Raw genomic sequence first — 18,185 nt, 5'->3', positions numbered from 1 at the left:
CAAGTAAAAACTTGTTAGAAATGCATTGCTAGTGTCACAACAGAAGTCCTGTCAGACTTACCTACAGAGAAACTCTGGACCTAAGGCTCCTTTCCTACCATGTCTCTCTTAATAGCCCTATGAGTTGTCTCTGAGACATGTTCTATATCACTCAATAATCATTGCCTTAAAGGAGAATAAAAGGGGTGTCTTGGTATTAAAACATTTCAGAATGAGAGTCTTAATGACTTAACACAATTATATGGCAATATCTTGGATGGATGGATGGATGGATGGATGGATGGGTGGATGGATGGATGGATGGATGGATGGATAACTAAAAGCAGAGAAGTGGAAAATAAAAAACTATGTAGGATAGTTAAAAATGGAGAATGAACCACGCATTAACTCTCAGGAAAAAATAACATGTCCTGATTGCTGAGATATGTTCTTTTTAAAATAAGCTGCATGGAAACTATAGTATTTGACACAGTTTTACAAAAATAAGGTAGAGGCTAAAAAAAACTTGAAGAAAAGCATTATTTTCACACATCTTACATGTCTGACATCATTTGAAGGACAAATTTTCTCTTAGGAGTTCATTTTGAGTACTTTTGGTGTGGAGGGAGGAAAAGGAAGGGAGAGATACTATAATTATATTATAATCTCAAAATGTAACAGAAAACACAACTATATTTAAGATAAAAGAACATTCAAAATTTGAAGTTTAATAAGGAATCTTTTTTTGCAAGCATAATGACTATCTAATGCTCAGAGATGTTTCAGATCTTTTTAACTTGCTTTCTGCATCTTGAAATGCCTGTGTGCTGAAACCTGTCTTACTGATTGCTATCTTGTCATAGTGAAATTATTAAAACCGTGTTCAGCTTCCTTTCCTACTAAGAACACACACTGGCTTGGAGTCCTTTGCTATGATGCAATCTTTTGGACATTGCTTTTAATGTAGGTATATGAAGGAACAGATTTACTGTGGAAATGGATGTGCCTGCCTGGGGTAGACTAAGCTGTGTTTCTGTGCTTCATAGCATTGACAAGCCCTACGTAAAGCATTTCAGCATGAGATAGTTGAGGCAAGGTGAGGGGAGAGCATTTTAGATTCAAAATCTCAAACTCTGGCAAAGCTAAAATTGTTCTGTCATCATGATAGTCAGAGAAATCTTCTTAAGCCATACCTGTGGTGGTAAATAATGCCAGGCAATGTGTTCCAGACCCATAGTTCTGAGTGTTTCCTAATAAAACTCTCTTAGCTTAACCTGGCCACTGTGTATTATTATTTAATTAGAAACTGAAAAGTCTGAATGAAAAAAAAAGATGAAACCTTATGAGATATGATCAGATGTTTAACTGCATTATACTAATTTTTGTGTTCTCCTATAATATGTCAGCTCATAGAGTTTGTCAGGATTTATTTCATAACCTGTATGGGGCAAAAGATTCTGTTGCTGCTCTGTACACTGAGCTATTGTGTGGAATGCTCAATAAGCTAATGCAACAGTAATAATAATAATAATAATAATAATAATAATAATAATAACAATAAAATATAAATTAAATATTCTTAGTAAACTAGATAAATTTTCTTAGTTATGGTTAAAAACAACAGAGTAAACGTGTTATTGATTGACATGGTATCTTTATGCATTATGAATGAAATGTGATGTTTGCTTAATATGTACTTTGGATATTAACAAGTGATCAAGTCAAGATGATTAAAATATCCAGAGCTCTGAACTTTGGTAATTTCTTAATTAAGATGTTCAGGGGCCTCTATTATTTGATCTCCATTTTAACATTTAAACAAAAATTCAAATTACCAATCAATAATATTCTGTTCACAGAGTTATTCTTCTGCTAAAAAAGATTAAAACGTTAGATTTATACATGACTCTAATGATTTCTTTGACTACAAATCATTTTTAATATATAAGAACAGTCAGCTACTCCTGAAACAGGTGCTCTACCAGCAGTCAGAATTTTTTTTTATTTTGATTGATGTGTTCTCATAGATGAATAAAAGTTTGTGTGTAGAAAAATGAAATAAAAACTTAAATAAGCTTATTATATTCATTACTAAGTCATGGGAGTGTGGAAGAGAGAAAGAAATGTATTTATTTTTCTACATTCCTTAATATTAAAGATTTGAAAAAGCATTTGTAATAGAAATACATAATGAGAAGTTAAGTTGCACTTACAGTAAATTTAAATCCTTGGTAAAGCTCACAGGGAATGACTCACTTGTGGGATATGGCTTAGAGAGCAGTCTTAGCCCAGGGAAACATATGAGTTAGCCACCAATAGAAAAGTAGTTCTTCAGACCGAGAGGTTAAATGCTAGGGACCAGCAAATGCAAAATATTGTACAGTACAAATTGACAGAGTAGTGAGTCAGTTTCTCACATTACCCTTACTCCAGGCCACCACTTGTCTCTGTTCCTTTGTGTCTATGCTTTATCTGACTACATTCACCCAGTTCGAATTAAAATTTATGACGAGTACATGATTTAATATTTTAATTGAGTCCTTTCCCCCCAAAATCTTTGTGTTTAACCCTCAGATGGGTCAGTTTTCTCATTATTAAAACCCTCATCTGACTATAAAACTACATCAGGATAGGTGGGTGGAAAATCTGTTACACCAATAGAGATCATATTGGACAATATCCACGCCTATGTGAACTTGATCTAGATTGTTGTGTGGTATTTCTTCATATGATATATATTATCAAGTTCAATTTTATTTGTTACTAAGACTTTAGTATAATATCAGCTTGCTTCTACTTACTGGGTTTCTACAGGGAGGCAAGGGGCAGGTAGTTGTATATTTGTGTGTGTGTACGTATGTGTGTGTGTATGTGTGTGTGTGTGTGTGTGTGTGTGTGTGTGCATGTGTGAAGGTGTGAATATTTTATGGAAAAGCATCTCAATGTATAACCCACATTATTCTCCCCATCTTATTTTTAATGTGTAACTGTGCCTATGTGGTAATCATTTTCTTCATTTCAGGTTATTGGTCAAATTCTCCAAAATTTTCTATGGTCCTCAAATCCTGTTGTCTTTATACTTTTGGATCAGTCTTTCAGTGGCTGTGTTTGTTATACGTAGGTATACCCACTGGACTAGAACTAAGCAAATTCAACTTTGTTCCTTATAAGGAAGATAGAAGCATAGTTGTCTCTATGCACAGATGTACTTCTCAGAACAGCTGGATACCCCTGAGGTTTTCATCCATCATGAAGTGCAGGGTATTTCTCTCTCTCACATCTGCACTTCAGCACCAGTTGACTTCTTTTACAGACAGAATCATATCCATCTATATATTCTTGATGTAACAGAGGCTTCCTTAGTGAAAATTGTCACTCATTTTTGTATTTAAAATTTTCCCTTTTTAGCTTCAAGGAACCATACAAAGTATAATCAATGTCACTAACCAACATATAAAATATTCTTCATTTGGTCTAAGTAGCAGACACTGTGTGTTAGAGCACACAACTAAATGGACATTGATTACCCATAAATGTGAGGAGGGAGAACAGCATGCAATCCTGTTTGCCCTTTCATGGAGTTGTACTTCTCACAGGGCTCAGGCTTTCTATAGAGCTAAAAGGTTCACACAATTGCTAAGACCTTCAACACAAAAGGACAAAGTAGAGGCAGTTAGCTTCCTGTGGACCAGAGAAAGCTCAATCAGGCTCCAAATACTAATCACCACTACTTTGACAATCACTATTTCTGAAATAGAAAGTATGGCTAAATTCTACTGCAACTCATAGAGTAATGCTACCAGACATCAGTAGATTTCAAACAGTATGCTTTCACCATGCAGCCCATTCACTGAATGAAATACTCTTAAATTTTTATGTTCTGCATATTTTTTTCTTTAGATTATTGGCTTATAAGTATTGGGTCTGATTAAAAATTTGTAACACTGGTAACAGAAAGTTGGCTTAAAACTGACTACTCAGGTTGGAGTCATTCAGAACAACATGTGGCATGAGCCAGCCCAGGGAAACAGGTCTCTAAAGATATGCCTAACTTGGGTAATATTTTATGTAATTTTTATCCTAGAGACCAGACTTATAAAAGACAGGATTTAGGGCAATGGCACGTTGTTAAGGTATTAGAGCCTGCATCATCACACGTTTGTGTGCAGGAACTGGTAACCAAACTTTGTAGTATGGGAGTGACGCACTTGGTGTTGATTTTGGAGAGACTGAATTGTTTGGAGGTTGAGTTTTGCTTTCCAACGTTATGATTGTACTCTGGTGTTGTGAGGGAAATTATAGTTAAACTGCCAGTGTTCCATTGGCGGCAGCTTACAGTTCAATCACAGACTCAAGACTTTACCACACACACATTTGTAATTAAGAAAAAAATCAGGCAGGTAGAGATTGTTGCAGGGTTTTTGAAAGGTTGATGAGGGTTTCTTACTCTAGCTGCCATTCCAGGAAATGCATATAGAATTATTATGGATTTTGGAGGATTGTTTTTATATTGTTCCTTTGAGTCTTGGTGATTATAAAAGGTTTGCATTTAATATGCCTGTTTGTAATATTAAAGAACACATGAAGCAATATCATTGGAAAGTTTTGCCACAAGGAATGGCTAGCAATCCTGTACTGTGCCAAAAATTTGTTGCTGATTGAATACAATAAGTTAGGACTTTGAATCCTTCTGTGTGTATTGTCCATTATATGGATGGTATTTTATTAGTTGATCCCTTTGAAGGAGTTTTACTGCAAGCCTTTGCTCTTATACAACAGGCTTAAAATCTTGGGGATTAGCTGTTGCTCCTGAAAAGATTCAAAGACCATATCCTTTTCAATATTTGGGTCATCAGTTATATCTTAAACAGATTGTGGCACAGAAGATTTAAACAAGAAAAGATAAATTACTTACTTTAAATGATTTTCAAAATTTGTTAGGAGAAATTAATTGGTTAAGACCTCACATTAAGCTCACCACAGGAGAACTTAAACTCTCAAAGAGGATGCAAATTCTAATTCCCCTCAACAACTAACTGATGAGGGACAGATAGCTTTGCAAACAGTAGAGGAAGCTATTAGCTGACTACTGATACATTATATAGACTATGACCAATTGTTGACTGTTTGCATCCTTGCTACAATTCACACGCCCACAGCAGTTCTTTGGCTAAAGGGGTCATTGATGTGGATTCATCTTTCCTCATCTCCAGGTAAAGTTTTAACACCTTATTATGAAGCTGTTGCTGTGTTAATACAGAATTGTAGGATAGAATCTCGAAAATATTATGGAAAAGAACCCGAGAAAACAATTGTTTCTTATTCCAAACAGCAATTAGATTTGATATTCCAGAATACTGATAGTTGGCCTATTGCATGTGCAAACTTTTCAGGAAAAATTGATAATCACTATCCAAAAGACAAGTTGTTAAAATTTTTTCTCTATGCATGCTTTTGTATTTCTTGTAAATTTACCCATGCAGCCCATAGAAAATGTATGTACTGTATTTCTGGATGGCTCATCTAATGGATTGGATCACACTTCATTCTCTTGAAATTCCCCCTGCTTCAGCATAAATAATTGAACTCCATGCTGTAGTTACTGTTTTTGAAATGCTGAAAAAATCAAGCTTTAACTTGTATACTGATAACCAATACAATTACTTGAAACTGTTCCTTTTTTAGATACTGCTAATTCTCAAATTTTGCAATTATGTATTCAAGTACAACTCAAATTAAAAGAATGTAGTGCTCCTTATTTTGAAGGACATTTAAGATTGTCTGGACCCCTTAGTGAGGGCAATGCCACAGCAGATTTGTATACCAGGCAGGTCACAGGAAAAATTAGCCAGACAAGCTCATTTTTTACATCGTCAAAATAGTTATAGCTTAAGAAACAATTTTGTATTTCTAGAGAATTTGCATGTCAAATTGTAAAGACTTGTCTTGAATGTCCTCAGTTTTTACCTGTACCACATATGGTGTTAATGCTCAAGGACTTGTAACTAATCCACTATAACTAATGGATGTTACCCATATTCCTGATTTGGGGAAATTAAAATACATACATGTGACAATTGACAGCTTTTCAGGCTTTCTAGTTGTAACTGCCTTAACAGGAGTAGCAACCAAAATTGTAATTAGTTATTGCCTGCCTTGTTTTGCTATACTGGGTGTTCCTGATCAAAAACAGATAATGGAACTGGCTATTGCAGTTGAGCATTTGAGACTTTCTGTCAACAATTTAGTATTAATCATATTATTGGGATTCCCTATAATTCTCAAGAACAAGGTATTGTGGAACTCTTTAAAACAATATCTTCACAAAATAAAAAAGGGGGAGTTAGATTCCCATACATTACACAATTAATTAAGTCATGCTCTTTTTAAAATGTGGATGTCAAGGACTCTCTGAGTGTCTATGGCACTCTACAACTAGGCATACTTATTCCTAGGTGAAATGGAAGGAGCCATATGCTGCCATATGGCATGGTCCTGATAAGGTATTTAATATGGAGAAAAGGGCATGTTTGTGTTCTTTCCTCAAGATGCTGTAGGTATATACTAGCTGCCAGACTGATTGGTGAGACATTCTGATGCTGGGACAAAGGATGATGCTGACTGTAAGCTTGCCGAGTGCCCTGACATGGATGATGGAAAGCTGTATTGGACATATGTCCTGACCCATCTTTGCTTGCCTAAATCTCAGATTGGACAAGCTGCTTTGCTTCAAACTTTTGGAACTTGTGGGATAGAGAACATGGAGACCAGGGAAACTGACTTCAAAACTTAAAAAGAGAAGTTATAATGACTCTTCTCTTTCCTTTAATGTGACAAGTTATTCTGACTCAATCATGGACTGGTCTGGAAATCAGTCTAATATTGGAAATAACAGTCTTCATTTGGAAGACTGGTTCTGGACATTTTCAAAGACATATTTTGAAGTTAGCTGCAGTTCTTTATGAAGATGTATGTCTTAGTCAGGGTTTCTATTCCTGCACAAACATCATGACCAAGAAGCAAGTTGGAAAGGAAAGGGTTTATTCAGCTTACTTACATGTTGCTGTTCTATCACCAAAGGAAGTCCGGACTGGAAATCAAGCAGGTCAGGAAGTAGGAGCTGATACAGAGGCCATGGAGGGATGTTTCTTACTGGCTTGCTTCCCCTGACTTACTCAGCTTGCTCTCTTCTACAACCCAAGACCATCAGCCCAGGGACAGCACCACCCACAATGGGCTGGGTACTCCCACCTTGATCACTAATTGAGAAAATGCCTTACAGCTGGGTCTCATGAAGGCATTTCCACAACTGACGCTCCTTTTCTGTGATTAACTCCAGCTTGTGTCAAGTTGACACACAAAACTAGTGTCAACCAGTACAATATATCAGCAATAGATGAAATTGGAACAGGATCTGGACTTTGAACAAATGTTAGTGCATGTGTTAAGGCCCCCAATCTTTTATTAATTGGTCACGTTAAAATTAGTTTCTTCTACAGTATTTAATGTAAGTTGTATTGATTGCACACTTTCTAATTATGTTAATGTGTTGAAAGCTGGAATGTCTGTTATGGTGGTTTATCAACTAGCTTTTGTTTTATTGCCTGTGAGTATTACAGGACTCTGGTATTCTAAAAAAAGCTTGCAAGTACTGGAATAAGTAAGTCAGACTTTAAACAGAAGCAAGAGGGTAGTGAGTTTGACTATTGCTAATATAGCAGCTTTAATTAATATATTAATAGCTGGCACCATTGCTTCTGCAATTGCTTTGAAAGAAGAGGTTAAGATAGCTACTTTTGTTAAGCATTTAGCAAAAAATGTTACTAATGCTCTGAGTATTCAAAAAAATTTAGATAGGCATTTTAATGCTCTTATTTGTAGGGAGCGGTATTGGATTTGGGCCTGGCTGCTTTGTGACTGTATGGCCACAGTTACTCAGCCCTAAGATGACTGCCATAAAGTCTTGAGATTGTTGGATAAAAGCCTCTCCCCTGAATTTACAACACAAGAAGATAACAATCACGGAATGCTTTCAGCCCAAACAAGACCCTTCTGGGTCTCTTGCAGGGTTTGACCCCTGCTGAGCCCTGCTGATGCATGTGGAAGTCTTTTGTTCCTAACAAAGGAGCAGTCGGGCCTGGTACCACACACCTGGGTGGTGGTCAATTTGTTCCTGCCTTTTGTCTTCTAGGTCTTTGTCTTTAAGACTTAGGCTGGTCTTCCTGGATATTTCCCTAGTTTATTCAGGTTGAGCCAGGGTTTCCCACTGTGCTTCCCAGATATTTTCTACCTGGTATACTTGGGGTATATATTTTGGTGAATAAAGTTACAGGAGGCCCTTCCTCTTCTGGCTTGACACGAATAACCTGTGTTTGTGTGTTTCTTTAATCCCGCAGGCTTTCGCCCGATTCTCGGTACCGTGTTGGTGCAGGCGCTGACACTTATTGATACTATTTAAATTATTGGAGAAGAGATTCCAAGTTTAAGAGTAGGAAGCCATTTCGAGTGTGTCATGCTAAATAATGATAGATTTATATTACTTCTAAAATTTAAAATGATGGTCACTCTAATTGGGAAATAGTTCAAAGACACTTGCAGGGTATTTGGCATAATACTAAAAACTCTCTAGATGTTTTAACTTTACATACTGAAATTATGAATTTAAAGAATGCTACTCCACTTAGCTTTGATGCTGCAATATTGCTGATAGAATCATTCATGGTCTGAGGTCAGTATTTCCATTGAAAAGAAAATTATACGAATTCTAGGTTTAAAAATATAAAATTAAAAGAGTTAGCCCCAAAAGCCACAAACTCAGGGCTAAGCCCTGCCGCCAGGAATAGCAGGCCATAAAGATAAAGAAAAGGAATGCAAGAACCAGCTCAGGCTATCGAGGACTGAGCCATAAACCATCCAAAGACATCCCCCCAGCTTACTCAGAGTCATACTTTAACCAGATGTCCTCCAGACCCTGATAAGCCCCTACTTGTGCTTTTCAGCCATTGTGTCCTACAGAGAGCATTCCAGGAAACCGGACAGCCCAAGCCTAACCAGAGGTGTTTCAAATACAAATGCTCCATCAGTTTTGACAAACGTTTAAAAATAATGAGGACCTGAAGACCCTACCCTTCTCCTGATTTAGTAGCTCTGTTCCAGGAACCAGGGGGCCATAAAACCTTCTGGCGTCCCCTTATCTCCTGGAGCCATAAAACAATCCTGTAACTTGTGGTGCATTCCCCTTTGACATCCCCCATCCCCTGGTGCTCACAGCCTCTGCCTTTAAATACTCTTTTTCCCAGCCTCTCGGGGTCGACACCTCTGTCTCCTGCGTGGGATATGTGTCGGCCCGGAGATCTCTGTAATAGGTCTCCGTAATAAACCTCGCCTTTGCTTATTACATCCAAAATGGTCTCTCTGTGTCTGGGGTCCGCGATTTCCCAAGACTTGAGTAAGGGTCTCTCTGCGTGGGATCTTTCATAATAATGGGGGCTCGTCCGGGATCTGCGCGACTACCCCAGACTCCGAAGACCCCTTGGAGGTGAGTTGGATGTTTGTCTGAGTGTTTCTGTGTGAGCGGCGCCGCATTTGTCAGTCTGTGTCTGTCTCTGTTTTGGTTCCGCCGTGTGTGTATATATGTGTGTCTTAGTACTGGTCTGTGGTAAGAGGGCAGATGGGTATTCCTGCCCTGTGGTAAGAGGGCAGATGGGTATTCCTGCCCTGTGGTAAGAGGGTGGATGTGTATTCCTGCCCTGTAGGAGAGTGGATGTGTATCCCCACTCAGTGCAGCTGCCTTTGTGGTCCGTGAGGACCCCCTGGCTGCGGAAGGGGGGACGCCCCGGGCCCGCAAGGCTGCAGCCCCTGGAAGACGTTCCACGGGCGGAGAACAGTCGGGAGAGCCCGGCTATGGACAGTCAGGAGGACCTGACTCTGGTTTTCTGGAACAAAGGAGATGGAATGCTCCTTTTACCTAGGCGGGAGTGGACGAGGAATCCCACTCCGTCAGAGGTCGAGTTCGGCTGCCTATTTAAATATAGGCACGGACAAGTGTGCTTAGTCGTTAGGACAAGAGGACACTCTGGAATCCTGTTGGGAGGTGGAATCAGATGGTCCATCTCATCCCAAAAGCAGCTAAGGTTAAGCTGCAGTTTGGGCCACGTACTGAAGGTACCAGGCATCTGTGAAAGTTGGTTATAAGATGCTTTGTCTTGATATTGTTTGTCTGGCTTGTTTTCTGTGGTATTGTCGAGTGTCTTTTTGGCTTTTGTTTCGTTTTTGAATTTTGGACTGACGACTGTGTTCGAATTTGGACTGACGACTGTGTTTAAAATCTTGGACTGATGACTGTGTTTGAAATCATGAAACTGTTTGCTTTGTTCGTCAAAGAGTTTTACTTGGTCCTCTTGGTGCTTAAGTTAAGAGTTAAAAATAATTTGCTTGAGAAAAATTGTTTTCTGCCAGGGAGTTTTGTCTTTCTCTCTTGAGCCTCCTCTCCAAGGAGAGAGGCGCCACCCTTTACTCCCCTTGATCAGCCTAGCTGCTGTTAACAGTTGTGTAAACAGACATTAACAAAAACCTTGAGGACAAAACTGCTCGTAAATAAAAAAGTTCCCCAGATTAGGCCTCCGGTATAAAACAAGTATAGTGAGTAAGAAACTTAATTTTATGGACCCCGCTCTAGTGGCGGTGTGTTGGTTGATAGCCAATGTTAAGTTTTTAAAACATAGTGTTTTATCTGTGCTTGTGCTTGAAACACACAGTAGGGGGGAGCGAAATTAGCTGCGGAGCTGCTGCAGCGAGCATGGGGACTTCTCAAGTCTCTCCCAATTTTTCTGGCTCTTCAGGAGCTGTTTAAAAGAAAAAGGCTTAAGGTAAAAAGAAACACTATAAAAAGATTTCTTAGTGAATTACTACACCTTGGTTTGCGATCTCTGGGAATCTCATGGTGGACAGCTGAGATAAGCTGGAAAAGGATTTAAATTTTGCTTAGAAACAAAGAATCTTAAAGGTGGAGTTTCAGCCGGTATGACACTTAGTGCATAGCTGCCTAAAAGATCAGAAATGCTGTCAACAGGCTATAAAAAAGGGACAGGCTGTGTTAAAAATGCTACATAAAGAATAATCTAAAAAGGCTGAGAGTGAGGTGGGAGAGGACTCTAAAGAAAACAAGAACAAGAAAAGAATTTCTGCTTTTAGTGGCCAGACCTTCAACTCTTGCTCACAGAAAGAGAGTGCTCATTAAGAAAAGTTCTTTAGGGAGCCTGCCTTATCTGCTGGCCCTATTCCAAGAGAGGAGTCAGTCTCCAGCATTAAATTACTTTTCTCACTGGTCATCATTAGCATGGAGAATGCCTTTGATCCTATCCCCACAGCAGCCAGTTCCTGCCCCTGTGGTAGAAATGTCCCAGGTTGGGGGGCAGAGAAGCCCCTAAAATAGTTTCAAAGAATCTACAACAAACTGTAAAGAACTTTGTTTTGTTTTGCCAGTTTGAATTTAGAATTCAGGCTTTGGCTGTGGCCGAGGTCAGGATTAATGTTTTCGTTTCCATGGGCCCTTAGCCCACTGAGACAGTTTGGTAAAGGACTACTACTACAGTCCTGATATTCAGAGACATGGAGAGAGCTATAGTTTTTTTTATTAAAGGTTGGTACTATAGTATTAACAATCTCTTTATTAGATATAAGAGACAAGAAGCCCCAGGTGAACTGGTTACAATTCTTTTGTCAGCTGCTTAGTATCTAACACTCAGGTTCTAACCGTCTCTCCATCCTTTTGTTATTAGTTGTTACTGGAAGCCTAGTGCCATTTAGAGGATGGGTCTCTTGAGCGATAAAGCCACTGAGCTGGCACTAAAGGAAGGTACTCCTTAAGGGAAAATCTAAGTCCAGAGAGACAACCGGTAACAGATAGACTGCCCCTCTGCTCATTTTTCTGTTTCACAGACACAAAGTTTTTTTGTCCCAAGAAAGCCTCCTGGCTTAGCTGTGTGACTAAATGCTATTTGCCCTCTTCAGTGGACCTCTATTCTCAAGATTCTCTTGTTTTCTCACCATCCCATTTGAGATGCTTGTTAGTAACTGTTACAGGTCTTCTTTACCACCGAGGAAAGACAAAATCCTACTAGAGGCCAGAAAAAGTGTTCCAGAGATGGATGGAAGGCCCTCACTTCTGCCTGCTCTTTTCAGACGCCTAAAGGTAGGGAGTGCCAGGTCTGCCGCCAGGCTCCAAGGGTGGGTCTCTGAGGGGCTAAAAAATGCCCCACCAATCTGGCTAAGATAAAGAAAAGATATGAAGAAAAAGTTACAAAAACTTAAAGGGTTAAGTTAAGTTGCTGAGAGTTAGTACAAGTTACAGAGAAAGAGGTAAAAAGAACAGAAAGCTAAAAAAAAGAGACAAAAAGAAGAAGAAGTTAGAGAGATAAAGAGAGATAAAAGACGAGAGAGGAACATATACTGGCCACAGTAGTTAGGGAACCTAGGAAGATAGTACCTGGCAACAGAAGAGAATTCCTGACTAAAGATCAGTGTGCCTAATACGAAGAAAAAGGATATTGGGTCAGGGACTGCCCCAGAAAGAACAAGAGGGGACACTGGAGAGCCTCTTGGTGCTGGCTATACACAGAGATAGAAGGGAAGCCCGCCCAGTTGTTTTGTGGATACAGGGACCCAATGCTCTGTGCTCCTATGCCCCCCTGTGGGCCAATATCCAAAGACCTTGAGTGCAAGGAGCTACTGACAACGAACAATACTTATGGACTGCCCGAAGAACAGTGGACCTTGGCGTGGGCCGGGTAACCCACTAGTTCATAGTCATCCCTGACTGCCCCCATCCCTTGCTCATGAGAAAATTGCTCTCCAAATTGGCTTGCGTGGGCTGAAATGGCTGGATGAGGCCATGTGTATACATATCTATAGACTGTGTATGTGGAGCTTAAGACCTGTCTCAGTACACCAGTAACTGATGCTGGGAGTTGAATGGCTTAGTGCTTTTCTGCCTGAAACACACCGTTCCTGCCAGCCGGGCACTAACAATTATCACCCAATCCAGGACTTAAACTGTGATAGAGTGGCTGATAGAGTGTCCAAAGATGGGACCACTGGTCAGCTGCCATGGACTAGATTCTCCACCGGTTGGGGACAATCTGGTCACCTTGCTGCCCAATCCGGACCTGGAGCCACCACAGCACGAGTGTCAAACACTGACAGAAGCACATGGGTGGAGGAAAGACCTCTGCGACTGGCTGATTGACCCCTGCTGAAAGCCGAGGACCTTGTCCACAGATGGGAACAGTTCTCTTCATGAATGAAGGTCAGAGACAAGTGGGTGCTGCCATGGTGGACAACACAATGTCATCTAGAATGGCTGAACCTCTACCCCCCCCAGCACATCAGCACCACAGATGCCTTTGCCATCTCTTGGATGCCCGGATGAAGCCAACAACTGTGAGTACTATTCATTGCCCAGGAAAACAGGAGGGAAGAGATTCAGTGACATGGGGCAGTGACAAAACAGATAAAGTGGCTCGGGAAATGGCTATACAGGAGCCTATCCTGGTTACAGGCCTGCAAGAGACAGCCACTGAGAACTAGGATTAGACTAAGGGATGGCCTCACTTAGAAAAGGCCCAAATTGCTTAAAAGATAAAGGACAATGACACACTTGAGGGGAAGCTATACTCCCCAAAGAACAAACAAAAGACTCACTTTGCCAAATAAAAAAATAGACTCATTTAAGAGATAAGAAGTTTGTCCAAATAGTTAAAATATATATAATAGACTTTAAGATTTTAGCCAAGAGAGACAGTAAAAAAATATAAGATACGTCAGTAAATAAATGCTTAACAAACAAACAGGACAAAGAGACCTAGAGAGTTTAACGAAAAGTCGAAGTGAACTTCACTGAGATAAAACCAGAAAATTATGATCACAAGTATCTCCTAGTGCTTGTAGATACTTTTTCAGAAATAGATAGAAGCTTTCCTCACCAAACGAGAGACGGCCTCTACAATCATCAAGAAGATACTGAAAGAAATCTTCCCCAGGTCTGGAATGCCCAAGGTAATCTGGTCAGACAACGGTCCTACTTTCGTTGCCAAGGTAAGCCAGGGTGTGGCCAAATATTTAGAGGTCGATTAGAAATTACATTATATTTACAGACCTCAAAGTTCAAGACAGGTAGAGTAAATAAACAGAACTCTAAAAGACACCCTAAACAAATTGACCATGGAGACTGGCACAGACTGGGTGACACTCCTTCCCTCTTGCTCTCTTCAGAGCAAGAAATACCCCTTCCAGATTCAGCCTTACCCCCTTTGAGATCTTATATGGGGCCTCAGCTCCCCTGACTGTATTAGATGATGTTACTGAACCAACATGTCATAGTAATAATGATTTGTGTGCCAGGCTAAAAGACCTACAGGTGATACAGAAAGAAATCTGCTCACAGCTGACAGCAGCCTATGCCCCGGAGACCCCTGAGACATCCCATCAGTTCCAGGTCGGAAGCAGCTACACTGAGCCCAGACACTCGATCCTCGCTGGAAAGGACCATACCTGGTGCTGCTGACCACCCTGACAGCCGTCAATTCTCAGCCCTCACCAGCCGTGTACTAGCTGTTAGGGCTGAGAGCTGGGACCTAGAGAGAAATTCAGTCATGTTTGTCCTGGGTTCCATCGAGATAGGTGTGGGGATAGGCTTGATTTCTATTACAAATGATGTAACATTACATATGTTAGTACTCCTAACACTTCTTGGGACTGTGCCTCAGGGATCACAACCTATATAAGTTTAGAAGTTCTGAAAGACAGTCATGACCTTGGTGTATAGGTTCAGATAGTGTCCAGATTGGAATCCTGATGCTAAAGACTTAGTAAGAGACAAAAAAAAGGAGTTGAGAATTACTTAGGGCTAGGGCTATCTAGGTGCTACAAGGGCAGCACAAGGACATCTGCTGTTGCCCTACAATACAAGGCTTATAGAGAATTCAGAACTGCCATTGACTCAGATATAAAAAGAGTAAAAGACTTTTTAGCTGACCTCCAAGAATACCTAACCTCCCTCTCAGAGGTAGTCCTTCAAAATAGAAAAAGATTAGACCTGATATTCCTTAAAGAAGGAGTCTGTGTGCTATACTAAAAGAAAAATGTTGCTTCTATACAGACCATTCAGGAGTAATTAAAGACTCCATAAATAAACTTAAAAAACGGTTAGACAAAAGACAGACAGAAAAACACATCAGAGATAGTTCGAGAGCTAGTTTAGTAGATCTCCCTGGATGACTACCCTACTCTCTGCTACAGGTGGGCCATTATTAATAATTTTCTTGGTTTTAGTTTTCAGCTCCTGCGTGACAAACAGGTTAATTACTTTTGTTAAAAATCGAGTGGGTGCTGTGCGGTTGATGTTGTGAGACAACAGTACCAGTCAGTTAGGACAACTGGTGAGACCAAATACGAGACTTGATATCAAAATTCTAAGATTAGAATTATTTAGTAGGAGAAGACGGGAATGAAAAGAAAATTATACGAATTCTAGGTTTAAAAATATAAAATTAAAAGAGTTAGCCCCAAAAGCCACAAACTCAGGGCTAAGCCCTGCCGCCAGGAATAGCAGGCCATAAAGATAAAGAAAAGGAATGCAAGAACCAGCTCAGGCTATCGAGGACTGAGCCATAAACCATCCAAAGACATCCCCCCAGCTTACTCAGAGTCATACTTTAACCAGATGTCCTCCAGACCCTGATAAGCCCCTACTTGTGCTTTTCAGCCATTGTGTCCTACAGAGAGCATTCCAGGAAACCGGACAGCCCAAGCCTAACCAGAGGTGTTTCAAATACAAATGCTCCATCAGTTTTGACAAACGTTTAAAAATAATGAGGACCTGAAGACCCTACCCTTCTCCTGATTTAGTAGCTCTGTTCCAGGAACCAGGGGGCCATAAAACCTTCTGGCGTCCCCTTATCTCCTGGAGCCATAAAACAATCCTGTAACTTGTGGTGCATTCCCCTTTGACATCCCCCATCCCCTGGTGCTCACAGCCTCTGCCTTTAAATACTCTTTTTCCCAGCCTCTCGGGGTCGACACCTCTGTCTCCTGCGTGGGATATGTGTCGGCCCGGAGATCTCTGTAATAGGTCTCCGTAATAAACCTCGCCTTTGCTTATTACATCCAAAATGGTCTCTCTGTGTCTGGGGTCCGCGATTTCCCAAGACTTGAGTAAGGGTCTCTCTGCGTGGGATCTTTCACCATCTTGGTCAAACTTCAAGAATGGCATATATAACTTGATCATGCTAGCCATTCTTGTCCTGAGAATACTTTTATTCCTGCCCATTGTGATAAAGCTTGCCTTTAACAATGTCAACATGTTGGCAGCCAAAATACATGGCTTGAAACTAAGAATGGACCCCCAAAGTTATTAATCTAACAGGTTGGCAGTTAAAGATGGGTAAGTTCTGTTGGTAACAGAGCCTTACGAACCTAGGAGGAAATTCATTGCTTTTGATAATGCATATTCTATGATGGGTAAGGAAGGCATTCTTGTCAGAACAACCTAAGACAGACACAGTCTTATTTATGAGATAAAAAAGGGGAAGATGTGGAGAGCTTTTGGGGATGCTTGACAAGAATTTTACATTGGACCAGGACAGGGAAGTAAGCTCAGGCAGGAATCTGATTTTAGGCTAGAACAAAGAAGTAGGCTTCAGGTAAGAGTGTGACTTTGGCCTAGGACAGGGAAGTAGACTCAGATAATCTTGGTCATCCTTATAAGCCCTTAGAAACTGTGGTCATGGGATTTGTTTATTGTCTTGCCTGTTCCTTGATGATTTGTGTTTATTGTCTTGCCTGTTCCTTAACTATTCGTGTTTATTGTCTTGTTTGTTCCTTTAACCTAGAACTGACCTTATTACTTGCATGCAATTAAAAGGGTATAAAAGAAGACTAGGAAAAAATAAATTTGCTTTTCAGACTCAGAACTGGCTAGGGGTCATGCTAAAAAAAAGTTCTAGCATTTCTTTTGATGTAATTTAGAGACAGGTAGGTAATTCAATGTAATTCTTTGTTGATATATTTTTCCAAAAGATAGAGAATAAAAGTTACAATAAGCTATATTAGTTCTCTTTTACAATATATAATATAATAAATACGTGAATTGTGTCATAGGTTGGATTATAATAGAATTTGACAACTTCCTTACATAATCCCCCCAAAACATAATGGAATTTTTCTTTTTACTTCATGAAACTAGAAATGTATTGTAGTACTTAGTTTACACTTTCTGAATATAGCCTAAAAACATAAAGGACAATAACAAATTTTAATTGATCTTAAATATCACCAGAAAAATTAGCAACTCCTGTAAATTGATACTGAAGAAAATGTTGGATCAATGCCCAGGGCATTTCTTAACATTACATGGTTTAGCTATCATTGCATATTTTAAATAAATGCCATGAAATTTTTATTTAGAATCAACAACCTATTATAAATATGGCGGCTTGTGTACAAGTTCTTCTCACTCATTTTCTCCTTGTACAGAAAAAGTATGAGGGGTTAAGAGGGAATGATGTGACCAAAGGTATAGCTCTGTGGTAAAGGAGTGACCACGAACCAAGGCAGGGCCCAGGGCTGTGTCACTGTGATGAACAAGAGCTTCTCTCAGCATGGGAAAGCTCCAAAGGAACTGCAGATAGAATCTATCCAACTAGGACATGTTCAGATTTATAACAAGAAATGACCCTGGTAATTTTCTATTTTCTTTAATATCATTGTGCACCATGCACTATAAAAATTGGTTGCAAAGGTTTACTTTGATAATCAAGATAAATATGTTTGATGAAGTTTCAAGACACAATCCAGATTCTTGTTCACGCATACTTAAGAAAATTGACGCTTTCTTTGGAACATTTCTAATCGCGCACACACAGTTTAAAACCTTTTGTATATCTATCAGGAATGTTGCTTCAGTGAACAAAACTCAGATTGGACACATGTGGTTGCATGTTCCATAGAACATACATATTGATCTATATTATATCTTATAGAAAAATGCAATTATAATTGCACTTGGATTAACCATTCAGATTATTAGTTTTTAAAATAAATCAAAGAACAGGGTTAATGTGGCATCTTCATATATTGCCATTATGCATTAAATAATAGAGTTAATATTGTATCTTCATATACTGCTATTATATTCTTTTCCATTTCAT

The 18,185-nt window shown here is 39.6% G+C and overlaps 1 long non-coding RNA gene across 1 annotated transcript; it reads left to right on the top strand.

Moving 5' to 3' along the window:
* Positions 1 to 8,716: 8,716 nt before the first annotated feature.
* Positions 8,717 to 16,149, top strand: LOC134480074 (uncharacterized). Its single transcript, XR_010054218.1, has 2 exons — positions 8,717 to 9,517; positions 14,380 to 16,149. It is a non-coding gene; the product is annotated as an uncharacterized LOC134480074 (long non-coding RNA).
* The last annotated feature ends 2,036 nt before the right edge of the window (positions 16,150 to 18,185 follow it).

This window comes from Rattus norvegicus, chromosome 8 (assembly GCF_036323735.1).
Source record: "Rattus norvegicus strain BN/NHsdMcwi chromosome 8, GRCr8, whole genome shotgun sequence".
In the NCBI taxonomy this organism is placed as follows: Eukaryota; Metazoa; Chordata; class Mammalia; order Rodentia; family Muridae; genus Rattus; species Rattus norvegicus.
The sequence above is the reverse complement of the archived record's forward strand: the minus strand, read 5'-3'. Positions and strand labels throughout refer to the sequence as shown.